Genomic DNA, 16937 nt, shown 5'->3' with positions numbered 1-16937 from the left:
GGCTGGCTTGTTTGTGGGCAGTTGCCAATACAACCATGCTAGTAAACAAACTGACTTTGGGACAGGAACTGTTCCCAACAACCTCACAGTCTATAATGGACCTCCTGAGGGGGACCCCAGAGAGGCAAATGTGTAAACGGCCAAATAACACATTATCAAACACTTCTCTTGGGCCAGCCCCATATCTGATTCTACAAAACTTTAGCTATCAGCCCAGCTAGCCTGCTGCCAGACACCGAAAAGAGCCACTCAAAGACATCAGACTCCACCAACCAGATGGGGGAAACAGCAGTGGATGCACATAGGCCCGGTACCAACCTGGGAAAAGGAGATGTGGTCCAGGCCTTGCCCGGCCCCAATCCCTCCTGTTCCGACCAGCAGGAGCTAGCCGCTCAGCTTCTAGCCATTCAGAAACACTCACGACTGTGGAGAAAGATGGACACGAGCCGCTTCAGTTCTCGTCCCAAGCAGAGTCCCAGCCCTGGCTGCTGCTGCCCCTGCTGCTGTGGCTGCTGTACCCTCCACTCCACTCTACGGCTGGCTGGAGACTTCAGCCTCCACCCTGAGGCCACTGCAGCTGAAGTCTACACTTCCTGAACGTGACTGCGACAGACCTGAAGAGGTACTAACTCCATGAGAACAGTTTTGTTCAAGATGGAATCAGGTGTGCTGGAGCTGCAATTGCTACCTTGGACAGGACGATGTAGACCCAGTCCCCAGCGACTACAGCACAAAGGGCTAGCTTCTGATTTTAACTCAGGCACTTCACTGGCAGAAGGGTAAAGCCATCACTATGTACACGAATAGTTGGTATGCATTAGCTACTGCCGGTTTCCACGGGGCCCCCTATAGAGAAGGGGTTCCTTAACTCAGCCCGAAAGGACACAGGAAGAAACTAAGTGGATGAAAAGGAAAGAGGCCAAACAGGAAGGTGGCCAATGACGGTTATTGCCGGACGAGAGCTATACTCTCGGCAGTACTGGAAGATTAAAAAAAAAGAAAAAAAATCCTAGATTTGGGTTGCCTCTCTCCCCGGGGTGACAACGGCCCTGCCTTCATGACCAAAGTTTCCCTAAATCTGGCAAGGGTACTAAGTGTTAATTGAAAACATTGTGCCTAGAGGTCACAAAACTCTGGACAGATAAAGTATAAATGTCCCTGAGACCAGTGGAAACTGGGCCAACCGTCTACCTTTTGCTCTCTTGAGGGCCAGGCGCACCCAGATTGAGACGCTCATAAGGCAAAAATTACTAGCTGTTTCCTCCTCAAGTCCTTACACGCCCTGCCGCAGACCCAGAGGACTGTTCACCAGGCTGAAACCTTGCTTCTGTCTGAGCCTGCCCACAGGTTCCAGCCTGGCGACCCCATGTGAGCAGAAAAGACCCTGACCAATGTGGAAAGGTCCATAACTTGTGATCCTCGCCACCCCTACAGCGGCGGAGGTTCTCAGGGTCACTCTGTAGACCCACTAGAGCAGCTAAAGGAGGCTACAGAGGGGCCATCACCAGATTCTCCACCCCTAAAGGTAACACTGATGCCGTCCCTAGACTTATGGTTTTCCCCTTTGTCTTTTTGCTCTTCCTTGTCGGAATGGCCTCAAAATCCCCATCAGCCGGAACCGGAAAGCCCAAAGCTAATGAGAGCTCCACTTCCAACCCTGACAGCTGTAAATGGTACCAAACTAAGCTCACCCTGGGGCATCTCCAGGGGAAGGATGCCTGTTAATATCACCAAGATGCCCCCACATGGTTCCCCCTATGCAGACAGATCTCTGCATCTTCTGAATTGTTTGCCCTGAAGTATACCCCACTGGTTTTCATCCTTGTGTATGTTACAGCTCAAGGGTTCATCTGTAATGGTGAAGATGGCAGGAACAACCTAAATCTAAATTCTGGGCCTTCCCATGCACAGGGAAAATGCACAGTGAGCCTTCCTCGTTCTCATTTCCTCATTAGTGGGGGCAGGAATCACAGGCCCCACTGCAGTTGAGACTTTAACCCTAGTTATGGGAGATAAAAACATAGAGAATCTCAGTGCTCTAAAAGACATGGACCCAGGCCATCTTGAAGCTTCCCATTTGGAAGCCCAGTGAGATTCTTTAGATGAGGTTGTTCTTCAGAATGAAGACGATTGGACCTCCTCTTTATAAAACAGGGAGGCCTCTGTGTGGTACTGGGAGAAACTCATTGCTTCTGTGTCAACCAGTCAGAGATAAATGGAGAAAGTTTAGCCATGCTCAGAAGTAGCCTTCAGGAGAGAGAAAGGAGATGCCATCTTTATTCTCCTAGTACCCTTGGCTAACTGCTCCTAGCCCTTGTTGCTCAACGACTTAAACAGACAGTAAATTCTGTCAGACTGCTGGTGCTAAGAAGATGATGTACCCCCTCCCCACTCCCGGGCCCAGATGAGCCATGGTTTGGTTCATATCCATAGAATCAGTGTGGGGAACATAACAGACCCTAGACTGTAGCAAAACTGACGCCATGATGAAGTAACCATTCAGGCCTTGAAACACAGCATTAGGGAGTACCACCTGCCAGAAAGAGAACAAAGGCCTGTTGTAATAGAGCAGCGGGCCGGCTGCCTGGCTAGCTTATAGCTGAAATAACCACATGAAATTTGTATTAATTAGATCACTGCCTGGTCCATTATATCTAGTCTCTTCTTGGCTAATTCTTACATCTTAATTCAACTCATATCTAATAATCTGTATGTCACCACAAGGTCATGGCTTATCGGGAAAGATTTAGCATGTCTGACTCTGGCGGACTTCATGGCTGCTCCCTCTGCCTGCCTTCTTCCTCCCAGAATTCTGTCTGTCTACTCCACCCACCTAAAGGCTGCCGTATCAAAAGGCCAAGGCAGCTTCTTTATTCAACCAATGAAAGCAACAAAATACAAAAGGACCTCCTACACCAAAGGTCTACATCAAAGCCCATAGTTCTGGGAAAGTCTTTAAATGTGCCAACCTTGCTTTTGGCTTCTGTAGTTCTGCTTCTGGCCCACTGTTCTTGCTAACTGGGGTGTTTCAAACCAGGATGTATGTTTTTTCTTTTTTTATTGATTTTTATTGAATTCTACATTTTTCTCTGCTCCCATCCCTGCCTCTCCCCTCCCCCTTTCAACCCTCCCCCAAGGTCACCATGCTCCCAATTTACTCAGGAGATCTGTCTTTTTCTACTTCCCATGTACATTAGATCTTTGTATGTCTCTCTTAGGGTACTCTTTGTTGTGTAAGTTCTTTAGGGTTGTGATTTGTAGGCTGGTTTTCTTTGCTTTATGTTTAAAAACCACTTATGAGTGAGTACATGTGATAATTGTCTTTCTGGGTCTGGGTTACCCCACTCAAAATAATGGTTTCTAACTCTATTCATTTACTGCAAAATTCAAGATGCCGGGTTTTTTTCCTGCTGTGTAGTACTCTATTGTGTAAATGTGCCACATTTTTCTTATCCATTCTTCAGTCGAGGGGCATTTAGGTTGTTTCCAGGTTCTGGCTATGACAAACAATGCTGCTATGAACATAGTTGAGCACATGGCCTTGTGGCACAATTGGGCATCCTTTGGATATATACCTAAAAGTGATATTACTAGGTCTTGAGGAAGGTTGTTTCCTAATTTTCTGAGAAATTGCCACACTGGCATTCAATAGAGTTGTACCAGCTTGCATTCCCACCAGCAATGCAGAAGTGTTTCCTTTCACCACAACCTCTCCAGCATAAGTTGTCATCAGTGTTTTTGATCTTGGTCATTCTTACAGGTGTAAGATGGAATCTCAGAGTTGTTTTGATTTTGATTTGCATTTCTCTGATGACTAAGGATGTTGAGCATTTCCTTAAGTGTCTTTCAGCCATTTGAGATTCCTCTATTGAGAGTTCTCTGTTTAGGTCTGTACTCCATTTTTTTTAATTGGATTAATTGTTCTTATGATGACCAATTTTTTGAGTTCTTTGTGTATTTTGGAGATCAGACCTCTGTCTGATGTGGGGTTAGTGAAGATATTTTCCCCTTCTGTAGGCTATCGTTTTGTCTTGTTGACCATGTCCTTTGCTTTACAGAAGCTTTTCAGTTTCAGGAGGTCCCATTTATTAATTGTTTCTCTCAGTGTCTGTGCTGCTGGGGTTCTATTTAGGAAGTGGTCTCCTGTGCCAATGTGTTCAATTGTACTTTCCACTTTCTCTTCTATAAGATTCAGTGTGGCTGGCTTTATGTTGAGGTCTTTGATCCATTTTGTTATGAGTCTGTAAGGACAAGCCTAGATGAGTCTGTAAGGGCAAGTCTAGGACAAGTCCAGGAGAAACGGGACTAGCAGAAATGTGTGCATTGATGCTAAGAGTGACGTAGTAATATAGATAGGCAGACAGGAGTGCTAATCAAAAGTGTGACGAAAGAAAGAGTGAGGTAATGCTGAAGAGTAGTATAAATATGGGGCAGAAACGACCAGAAGACATTCTCAAGATGATCTGCTAGTGAAAGACCCCCGATATTGGAAGACTCTCACTTAAGCCTCGGGATAACGCGACCCCCCCAGTGACTCACGAGAGACCGTCCTTGCTGCAATCACACGAGGTTTAATGACAAAATGACAAGATGACAAGACGGGAACCAGTGCACTGGGGCCGAGACTCATAACCCACGCAGGGGAAGAGTTCGACCCCGAGTGACCGGAAGAAGTAGTTTTTATAGGAAGAAACCACATAGCCCAGTAATCCGAAAGAGGGGGCAGGAAGGATGTCACAGAAGATTCCGAAAATTCCAGTGATGATTACAAAGGGGCAATTCCCTGCCTCTCAAGATCATTCTCAAAGGTCATAATCAGCTAGTTCCTATTCCGGTGATAATTACTAGGGGGTGACAATTATTAGGGGGAATCTCTTTGTCTCTCAAGATTACAATCCACCTTTATCTTCAGCTAGTTCCTGGAACCCTGGAACTGGTTAACCTTAGATTTCTGATTCTTCTCTTTCTGCTAGATTTTTGGCTCTATTTTCCTGTTAGGGGGATCTGGATTTATCCAGTTCTTTCACTAGAGACTCTATTGGAGAGGCTCCAGGGAACCTCTACAACATCGAGAATCAATCAATAAATCAATCACTCAACGAGACACCGAACCAGAGATCTTCCAAGAGCCAGAGAACTAATTCTTGCCTGCGGATCAAGACTTGCTGATCCAGAGGTCTACGTCGAGAACCACAAACCGTCATCAGGTCGTATACCCCAAAGCCTTATTAGATAGTGTTATTCCTTAGGGTCACTTTAAGAACTAACCATGCCCACCCCAGCCATTTCGGACCTCCCTCGCCGCCATCTTTCTCTCTCTTGTGTGTTTGTCTCGGGTCGTGTGTACGTGTGTCTTTGTTTTCTCTATGTTTTTCTTATGTCTCTCTGTTTTTCTCTTCTTTAAGCAATAAATGTCTCCCTCTTCTTTAAATAGTACTATGTCCTGTGAGCCTTTTATCTGCCGTAACCGCCCGCCTGACTCCCCCGGCCACATGGCGCTGCCACCCTGGAGACTAGAAGCTGCTCTGCGAGTCACCCGGGGCATCCCATCATCATATTCTTTTTAAAGAACAATAGATAGAATATAATAATGCTTTGCCTAGGATTTAGAAATATATACTGGCCGAGGAATGCCACCTTGGTGTGATAGGATTGAAGCGGAAGTGAATATGTGCTTGTGTGATAATGTATTTTTGTTTGTGATAGTGATACTTGCTTATTGGCTATGCCAGAATAATTATAAGATCTTGAAGTGCCTATACAATAAACTTAGTTCGGACAAAGCAGAGAACTGCAATCCTGAGTGTCATTTACTTGCAGACCTCCAAGTAAGGCCAGAAGGCCCACTCAGTAGTGCTCGCGACACATTTGAACTTGAGTTTTGTGCACAGTAATAGATATGGGTCTGTTTTCATTCTTCTACATGTTGATATCCAGTTATGCCAGCACCATTTGTTAAATATGCTATCTTTTGTCCATTTGATATTTTTTTGCTTCTTTGTCAATGTGATTTTTGTGCTTAAAAACCCACCCCAAGAAAGGCTTGGGACTGCACTTGGGTCTCAGATGCTAGAAGCAAAGACCTGTATTTTGAGAGCTGTATTTTGTTTATAGCCATCTTAAGTCCACAAGTTAAGTAAAATATTCACCTCTGTCACCTCTGCTGGGCTAGTTCTGGACCTAGGAAATTAACCTAATATCTTATCTCCTTGAGAGACCTGCAGGCTCCAGGCTTTAGAAGCAATTAGCATTTCCTTTGTTAGTTAATATCTCTTTCTCTCAGCCAGAGACCTTCCAGACCTGAATTCCAGCAGACTTGACACCCTCTCCTCCCTCCTGTCTGTTTGCTATATAACAGCTCCTGAGGGGTAATAAAGTTGGCAGCATGTTCAGAAAGCCAGACTTGCTGTCATTTCTCGTGTCTCTTGCCCCTCCATTCCTCTCTTCTCCAGGTTTATCAGGGACCTCCGTTCGTGTCCCGCTGGTCGGGACACTCAGACACTGAGTGTAGTCACTTGTCGGTTAATGAAGACTTTCTATTGGCTTGAACTATGTCTGGGTCATCTTATCTGGGAGCCACATCACAGGACCAGTACAAACACAACAAAGCAGCATATTTCACAGAGTACCGGGGAGGGCACTTCATTCCTAAAACCTAAAGGTCATCCAAGATCTCAGTTAGGTTAAGAGATGTATAACATTGATTATGATTGGCACATTTGAAATAAAATGGTCCCTCAAAAACTAAGGACAAAATCTGTATCTTTTAAATGTGAACAAAAGTGCTTTTAGGCAAAGTAGGATTAAAACAATATGTTAAAATAGTTTTAAAAAATATTGTGGCTATCAGTAGCAATCAGTAGTGAATATGTTGTAAAACTGAGCAATTCTCACCAAATACAGTGTCAATAAAAATACAAAAGAAGCATAAGAAATTAAAAAAATACTATTTCACATGGGTTCTGAAGAGTCCAGGCATAAGAAAATAAAAATGTAGAAATAAAGAAATATAAAGTTATAAGTCTAGGAGAATGAGAACAGACTGTCAGCAGCTTTCTCAGCAGATCAAGGATCATTCATTCACAGTGAGCTATTTTCTCAGATGCTTGGGAAGCCTAGGTCATTTTACAACTGGCTGTTTTATTTACAAGGCCAGAGTGTCTCTCTACAAATTAAGAGCAGTGTCCTGACCATCCTTGATAAATGGCAGATGTAAACTGAGTTAACCTTTAGGAGACAGAGATATGTGACCTCTGGGTTAGACATTGTCTCTGTTATGGGAAACTGGCGACACCAGAGGAGAGGCATAAGACCCCAGTTTACACCCGGAGGTACCAGGAGACAGTGGATAAATACAAAGGTTTAATTAATGAGCTCTGATAATGGAGGTTGTAAAGTATGGCAGTCAGAATCTGAAGATTTGCCTGGAAATAGTGTGAAAGGCTTTTCTTCTAAATTCTCAGCCCAAGAACCAGTTAATCCTAATTTATTAACCTTCTAGTGTTACAAGCAGCCCCTTTTCTGACGAATTGCTAAAGATATCTGCTTTCTCGCAATTAGTGACTTTCGGTGTAGTCTCCCCTATAACATATTTCATGATGGCTGCCTAATTACTCATTGACATTAGCACTTACTCCCCTCTTTAGGGTCTCACTGACCAACCCAAGGGTCAGGACAAGGTTGTAAAAATTCTTTTGTTCAGAGATAATGCCTGGTGCCCCTACTATAAAAAGTAGGTTCAAAAACCGGCCTTTTGCCACAGCCTAACAAACACCATCTCTGGCTGTGGTCTCAGCTAGCTGATAAGCTTCTGTGCCCGGCGGTGTTTTATTTTTATTTTTTTATTTTTAAGTTTGCTTCTGGTTATCCTAGGATCTGGTTTCTGGAATAAAGTTTGCTTCTGGTTTATTAGACTTGGTGGTGTTCTCATCTTTGCGCGACCCCACTGGACCCAACAGTTTCCTTCAAGCAAAGCAATCCAGGTGGACAAGAAGCATTCGGTTTATTTTTATATTTAACTTTGTAGTTTTAATTACATTTAAATATTTTATTTGTTTATCTGTTTTTGGTCTGGTGGTGGAAGTTCCTTGCCATGGCAAGAGCGTGGTGGCCAGAGACTAGCTTGTGGGAGTTGGGTCTCTCTTTTCCCCATGTGGAGCATGAGGAAGAACTACAGCTACCAGCCATATTTGCAGGAAAGTGCCTTTACTCACTGAGCCATGAGCATTAGTCCAAATGTGAGCACAAGTGGCAGCCTCGTTTGCAGGTTCTCTACCCTAGGATGACCTTGAACCCTCCAGGTAATAGTGAATGACCTTGAACTTCTCATTTTCCTGCCTCCACCTCTAAGAGCTAGGTTTGCAGGCATGTACCACCACACCTGGTTTTATATATATATATATATATATATATATATATATATATATATATATATATATAAAACCATTCATTTTAAAACATTTTGATAGCAGAGAATGAGGGCAGAGACATTAGAGGGCTAATCCAAAAGCCGTGGGTGTGATCCCTAGTATTGTACAAACTGGTTATGGGGACACATGCCTATGACCCTAGAACTCAGATGAAAGGCAGGAAAACCACTTTAAAGGTCACCTCAACTATGATTTTGAGGGATACAGAAGACACTGTCTCAAAAGGTAAAAACTTGCCTGGCAGTGGTGGTGCATGCCTTTAATCACATCACTTAGGAGTCAGAGGCAGGCAGATCTCTGTGAGTCTGAGACCAGCCTGGTCTACAAGATCTAGTTCCAGGACAGGCTCCAAAACACCAAACCAAACCAAACCAAACAAACAAACAAACAAACAAACAAAAAACCCTGTATAAAAAAACAAAAAATAAAAAAAAAAAGTAAAAGGTTTGTATTTTTGTTGTCCTACCAATCAAGAGGACATGTCTAGAATGGACCTTTATGGTTTGTTTTGTTTTTTTCTGTGGGGGAGATGGGAGGATGAGACAGGCTTTCTCTGTGTAGACCTGGCTGTCCTGGAACTCTGTAGACCAAGCTGGTCTCAAACTCAGAGGTCTGCCTGCCTATGCCTCCCAAGTGCTGGGATTAAAGGCATGTGCCACCACAGCCCAGCAACGGGTTTATTTTTCAAATTTACATCTATGTGTATGTATGTGCAGGTACTCAAAGAGGGCCAGAAAAGGTATTACATACTCTGCTGTGAGACACCTTACATGCTGGGAACTGAACTCCAGCCCTCTGGAAGAGCAAGTATCCTTAACAACCGAGTCATCTTCTTCCCCGGGAATGAACTATTTTTAATCATAGGCCCTGATATAATTCACCTACAGTTTACTTCGGATCCCTGGAGACACGCCAAGAAAGGCGTGGAGTGTCCCTCCAGAGCACCTCAAACCTAGGTTTAACAAAAGCCTTGAGTGGCTTTGGAAGATGTGTGCCCTGTGTAAAATCATACTGTGGGCAGAAAAGAGGAGACATTTACCCAAGAGCCTCTGATGTCTGCTAAATGTAGAATTGCGCCCCCCCCCCTTTTTAAGTATGAAGAAATTGTATGTGATCATCAAGAGAACTGCCATCAGGATTATTTAGTGACAGCTAGCTCAAGCCAGCATGGGACAAGCGAGCTATAGAGCCATGTGGCTTGGAAAGAGAGACTACAAGTCCAGTCTCCTGGCATTTTGGTCTGTTTTCTGCTTCTTAACAAAATACCCGAGTGATGTATAAAAGCAGAGTTGTATTTCTTATTTCCCTAGAGGTCTGGTATTTGGCATTGGCTGTGTCAGGGGTAACATGGGCTGAGTGCAGGTACTGATGCTTGGGTGCCTTTCTCTTCCTAGAATGCTTTAGATCCAGTAGAGCAAGGATGGATGGATGGATGGATGGATGGACAGAAAAATAAGCAAGGATACTAATCCTTTCATGAGAGTTCCAACCTTGTGACTTTATCAAACCCTAATCACCCCCCAGAAGCCCCATATCAACACAGAAATTTGAGGATTACATTTCCAGTACATGAGCTTTCAGGGCATACAGTATAGCCACAGCTTCTAGCCTTTGAACTGGAGAAAACCCAGTGGTTTTCCCTTCTGTGGTCTGGACCCAGAAGCTTGCATCTAATGAGCAGAAAAGAGCAGGAAAGCTGAGGGGTCACCCCCTTGATTAGGTTACAGAAATCCCTGTTTGTCTACTTACTTGCTGGAATCCAGTTGCCTGCTGTGAGCTGTGAAGAGCTGCACAAGGCAGACAACTAAAGGAGGCTCCCGGCTAACCTCCAGGAAGAAGCAAAGCTCCCAGGCCCTGCAGAAGGAGTGAACTCCTTCAACAGCCCCGTGCATGTCCTTGGAAGTAACAGGACCCCCAAAGTTCAGCTGATATAGCACCACCCTTATGTTTCTTTAAAAGCTGGTTCACAATTATGAATATTCATGACACTCAGTGAGACGTTTTGATACATGCATGCTATATGTAATGATCTAATCAAAGGTATCTGTTATTAACAGATTCATCTCCTCAAACATCTATTTTTCCTTAGAAGTGTTAAATAAATCCTTTCTCTTAGTTTTTCTGATATTTACAATCATTGTTAACTAGTTGACTATAGAGCCCACAAATTTAAACTTTATATCTAACTTTATATTTGTTCCCAATCATGAACCTCTCTCTACCCACCCCCACCCTGCCTCCCACTCTTCTCAACCTCTGCTGTGACTCCCTTAGTCCTATGAGGTCACCTTTCTTTACATACGAATAAGAAACAAAGTCTCTGGTTTTCTGTGTCTGGTTTATTTCATTTAACAATGTACTCCAGGTTCATCTATGTGGCCACAAGTGACAGGATCTCAATCTTTTTTGAATAATTATTTTATGTCTATGAATGCTTTACCTACATATAGGTATGTGCAGCGTGTATATGCCTGATCAGAAGAAGGGAATCAGATTCCCAGAAACTGGAGTTAAGAATGATTGTGCTCCAGTTTGGAGGTGCTAGGAATCAAACCCAGGTCCTCTGGAAGAGCAATAAGTGCTCTAAAACACTGTGTCGTCTCTGCAGCCCCTAGGATCTTTTTATTTTTATGTCTGTCAAACATCTTGATTGCAGTACTGTGGAAGACCCTGAGCGAGAGTTACCCAGATAAGTCTGTTCAGATTTCTACTCCACAGAGCATAAGAATGTTGTCTTAGGCTGCTAAATTTGGGGTAATTATGTTTTTTTGCTTTTATCATGAATAAAACTAATTTGATTATAAATAGCATCAAGTTATATATAAATCTAGTCTATATTTTATTAAAATATATGATACATAAAATATTTATGAGCCTTGATTGTATACTGGGCTACAAAATAAAGAAGAGACATCTCAACAATTGTGAGATAACATAGCCTGAACAATCCATTATCTCTGATTAGAAAATGCATTTTTATTTAGGCTACAAATCCAAAAATCTAATTACATGGACATCATCCTTCTTTTGTATGTATCATGCCAACTACACATTGCATATGTCATGCATTTATACCCAAAGCAACAATTACAAAGTGAATATCCATGTAGTTATAATGCAAGTCAATAAGCAGAACAATGCAGGACACAATGCCTTTGTCTGCCTCCTCTAAAAACTGATCCTTTCTTCTCCTCACCCACAAGCACTGTCCTCACTTGTGTGTGTGCACAGGCGTGTGGTGTCTGCTCACATATGTGTTATGCATCCAGGAGGTCAGAAGTCAGCATCCAGTGTCGTCTTTACCACTCTCCGCTTTATTTTCTGAGACAGGGTCTTACCGACCTGGAGCTCCCCATTGACTGGAATTGCTGACTCAGAAGCCCTGGGAGCTGCCAGTTTCCTGGGATGACAGGAGCAAACCATCACACAAGCTTTTCACAGGGGTTTTGGGGATCCTGAACAGCAAGCACTTCACTCTCCGAGCGCCTCCCCAGCCTCTGTCCTTACTTCTGAAACAGCGTGTCTTGACTTCTTTTTTCGTCTTGTTTTGTTTTGTTTTGTTTTAAATATTGTCAACTACTTGGGCATCAAGGTGGCTAAGGAGACTTTGAATTTACTGTGTAGCCCAATTGACCCCTAACTTACAGAGACCCTCCTTTTTCGTCCTCCTAAATGTTGAGATCACAAGCACATGCCACCATGTCCAGCTTGCTCGCTGAGATTCTGATGTGTTTTCCCTGCTAATGGGTGCTGTGCACATGGTATACCTACAGACTGCTGTCTGGAAATCCTCTTTTTAGGAAGCTGCCTCTCAGGCCTTTCCCTGTTTTAACATGCTTGCCTTTTCACACCCATTTGTAGATGTCCTACCACATGAATTACCTTTGCCATTCCTGTGACAAATGCACAAGAATCAACTTAATGGAGAAGGGGCTTATTTGGCTTACAGTTGGAAGCCTGTATTGTATCCACAGTGAGAAAGCAGAGAGAAGTAGATGTTTGCATTTATCCCCATTTTTGCCTTATATCCTGCCAAGGCCTACAGGTCAGTGCTGCCCACAGTTAAGGTGTATCTTCCCACCTCAACTAACCTAAGCAGTCCCTCACAGGCATGCCCGGAGGCTGATGTAATCAAAGTGAGCCTGGAGGCTCAGGTCTTCAGGCTCTCGGTTTGTTTCTTGAGACATGGTCTCCCTCTGAACTGGGCTTGGCCTCCATCATGAGTGATCCTCTGTCTCCAGGTTGCTAGAATTACAGGGCCACACCACCACATCTGCCTGATGGAGAGGAAAAAAATGAAATGAATGAAATTTATGCCCCAGCAATGTTGAAGCATGCATGGGCAGTCCGTATATGGCAGTATACGAACTTGTCCATATTGGGTTTCATGGTCTAAGTTGATGAGGACGACTGACCAGGTCTCTTCCTCAAGAAGGCACCAGATCTCATTACAGATGGTTGTGAGCCACCATGTGGTTGGTGGGAATTAAACTCAGAACCTTTGGAAGAACAGGCAGTGATCTTAGCCACTTAGCCATCTCTCCAGCCTGATGGAAGAAATCTCCACAAATCCTTATCTATTTGTTTCCTGGTTATTGTTCTTTAAAAAAAAAATATGATGATGGGATGCCCCTGGCGGCTCGCAGAGCAGCTGCTAGTCCGACAAGGATGACTGTGGGTCCCTGCAAGATCTCCAGGGTGGCAGCACCATGCGGCCGGGGGAGTCAGGCGGGCGATTACGGCGGATAAAAGGCAGTTACAGTGGATAAAAGGCTCACAGGACATAGTATTATTTAAAGAAGAGGGAGACATTTATTGCTTAAAGAAGAGAAAAACATTTTATTGCTTAAAAGACATTATTGCTTAAAGAAGAGACATAAGAAAAACAGAGAGAAACATAGAGAGACAAACACAAGAGAGAGAAAGATGGTGACGGGGGGGGGGGGGGGGGGGGAGGGGGGGGGAGGTCAGAAGTGGCTGGGGTGGGCGTGGTTAGTCCTTAAAGTGACCGCAAAGGAATAACACTGGTGATCAAACGTAAACTAGACAATGAGAGATTCCAAACATCACTGCAGGTCTCTTCCTGCTAAGTCTGGTTCATGGGTTAATTCCTGGGCTGCTTGATCTGATGGAGATTTGTATTCCTGACATTCTCTGGAGGAGCTTTCCTCCCACCAACATTTGTATTCCTGGTTGTGGTGGTTTGAATGGGAACAGCCCCCAGAGGCTCAGAGATTTGAATGTTTGGTCATCAGGCAGTGACACTGTTCAGAGGTGTGTCCCTAGCAGTGGGCTTTGAGGGTTCAGATGCTCAAGCCAGATCCAGTGTCACCACTCTCTTCCTGCTGTCTGAGGCATCCTGATGTAGGGCTCTCAGCTATCTCTTCAGTACCAAGTCTGTCTGCACGCCCCTATGCTTCCTGCCATAATAATAAGGGACTAAACCTCTGAAACTATAAGCCAGCCCCAAGAAAGTGCTTTCCTTTCTAAGAGCTGCCGTTGCCAGGGTGATAGAAAACTAAGACTAGTGTACTAGATCTGATCTTGAACAATTCTGCTATAGGAAATCCTATAGCTGTAGTTACCCGCCCACTGGGGCGTGGCCTTTTATGCTATTTACATCCATGTAGAGCATGCATCCGGCCTCTTCTGGCTGTGGGATTTGGTTTCTGTTCTCCATTCCAGAGGATTCTGATTTGTGAGTCTACCCCCCTAAATAAATAACTATCTATTTTTCTCAATTCTGAGCTCATGTGGGATTTCTTTTAAGCATCCCTCTTCACAGTTCCAAACTCAACCAGGCATGAGGTTTTTTAATCATCTGGGTGAGGTGGAGTTGGGATTACAAGCTCACAGAGAACCCAAACAAGCACATGCATATAGCATCTATGGCCAGGGCTCTCATTTTCTTTGCTGTACCCTCTCTGTCTGTTCAACTGAGTTTTATTTTCCCTGTGGACAGAGTGTGGAAATAGGCTCAGTTTGATTTCTGTTGGTCATAGCCTTCCCTTTGAGGCCTAAACTCATGGGCATGTCTGTATTAAAATCCTCTATACATCTAATCCCTGAGCGCATAGACCCCGAGGAACAAAATAAGAACCAGGTTTCAGGAGACTACCAAAGAGAGGAAATAAAATCTATAAGTTCAGGAGACTGTTTACCCACCCAAAGTCAAATTAATTCAAAACAACACTGTCACACTAAATTATCAATGCATTTTCAAGACAGTAGTACCCAGCACTATGTTGATGTGTTGAAATTCTTATTTTTAATCCTGTTTCAGATGAAGCAATGTGAACTAGGAGACAGAGGCAAGAGGCTCTCCCGTTTGAGGTCAATTTGGGCTGCATATTGAGACCTTATCTCCAAAGAACAGCCCCAAGATCACGCCATGGACACAAGAAGTCATCCCAGAGGATGTCACATGCTGTGGTTGGTAATTTCACAGCTTAGATTTAATTCTATGAACAGAAACTCAAATGGCAGTTTGATGTAGTGTATCAAACTCCCATCGAAGTGTCAGCTCGATGACACAGCACTTGCATATCACACAAATAAAAGGGAACAAGAGAGGGAGAAGAATGGTTTTCCTTAAGAATTGAGGCAACCCCGCTGTCCCACGCTGGGAGGAGTGCTTATTAGGTCACTAGGTTCAGAAAACAGAAATGATTATTCCTGCATTACTATACAGAAAAGACTTGGATGGTAGCAAAGACGGTGGCTGTGACCATGTTATATGTACTGCAGAGCAGAGAAACCTCCAAGGGATGCTTCCGACTAGAAATGTTGAAGTGGTACCTTTATACTTTATTTTTTATTTATTTATTTATTTATTTATTGGTTTGGTTTGCTGAGGCAAGGTTTCTCTGCTTAACGTTGGAGCTTGTCCTGGTACTTACTCTGTAGACCAGGCCAGCCTTGAATTCACAGAGATCCGCCTGCCTCTGCCTCCCTCCCAAGTACTGGGGTTAACGGCGAGCACCACCACCGCCCGGCTATACTTTAAGGTTTTTATAACTAGGTAAAATCAGATTTTTCTTATTTGCAAATGAAGCTTTGGGAGGGGGGAGTTCTTATGCTGCTCCTCTAGGGGGAGCCCAAGTGCTTGAATATTGTGAAAGTGAACCTCCTCAGGCATCTATCCCCAAGCATCAAGATTTTAGATATGCAGAAAATGCACTGTGACAGCGAGACCCTTAAGCTCAGCTTCAGCCACAGGCAGAAGATAACCCTACATGGAATCTTCATACCAGCTAGCACTTTGGTGTCAAGTGCCTGCCATCCTAGTACTTGGGAGACTGAGAAAGAAGGACCTCACGTTTGGGGCTACAAAGTGAGACACTGTGCTGTCTCAAAACACAAGGCAGCACATCGCAAAACAGAACAGAACCCTGACATCTATCTCTCATGCACTAGCAGTTGCGAAAGGAAATAGGGTTTAGCTTTGGACAGTCCTCGAGTTTCATTTGGCTCAGCCTCTTTCTACCTCTGAGTTGATTTTAAATTAAGGTGCATAATCTTTTCCCTGTAACCCAATTTTATACCAAAGCTACTTAGAACCAGAAGCAGCTTCTTGAGAACTTTTTATTTCTTCTTCCATTTTCATGAGGCCCAGACAACAATCAAAGCAATGAAAACTGGGGCATGAGGAACTTGAGACGTTTTCAGAGGTTTTGGTCCCGAACTGGGAACAACTTCAGACACTCCTAGAACTCCCTGGGCTCACAGGTGGGAAATCAGCAAGTGGGTATGTTCATCCTAAAATCTAGAGGTGGAAATGGCCCATCAAACTCTTATTTGGGGGTGGCTTGTTCAAGAAGCTCATTCCTCCTTCAGTCTGATGGGTGAAATGAAGGAGTGGGCTGGTTTGCTGCTATTTTAGGTGTGGTGTCTTGCCCTAGACAGGTGCTGCACTCCTTGCCTGCTTGGAGGTGCCTTCTCCCCGCTCCAGTTTGCTCACCCCAAATAGTAGCACTACTGCTGACTGTTATGACTCTTGCTGCTGTCATTGTTATTAAGATGACGAGACTGTAGAGATGGTTCAGAGGTCGAGAGCATTGACTGCTCTTTTAGAGGACCCAAGTTCAATTCCATCACCGACATATCAGCTCACAACTGTCTGTAACTCCAGTCGGGGGACCTGACATGGGCTCTCAAGGGAACCAAGCAGGCATGCGGTACACACACATACATGCAGACAAATTACCCATAAGCATTACATAAATAAATATTAATTAAAAATAAATAAAGATGATGTGTGCATGCTAAAAAATATACATGATTGTAGAAAAGCACGAGAAATACAAGGATATGGCATATTGCTACCACGGAGAAATTGCTGCTATGAACACCTTGGCTCACCTCCTCCTAACCACTGGTGAGTGAGGTGTCACTGGAGTGTGAGGGTTTTGTTACCTGCTTGTTTCGCTCAAGTTTCTCTAACTTACACACACACACACACACACACAGAGAGAGAGAGAGAGAGAGAGAGAGAGAGAGAGAGAGAGA

Source organism: Myodes glareolus, chromosome 12 (genome assembly GCF_982192425.1).
Source record: "Myodes glareolus chromosome 12, mMyoGla1.1, whole genome shotgun sequence".
In the NCBI taxonomy this organism is placed as follows: domain Eukaryota; kingdom Metazoa; phylum Chordata; class Mammalia; order Rodentia; family Cricetidae; genus Myodes; species Myodes glareolus.
Note: the sequence above shows the minus strand (reverse complement) of the source record.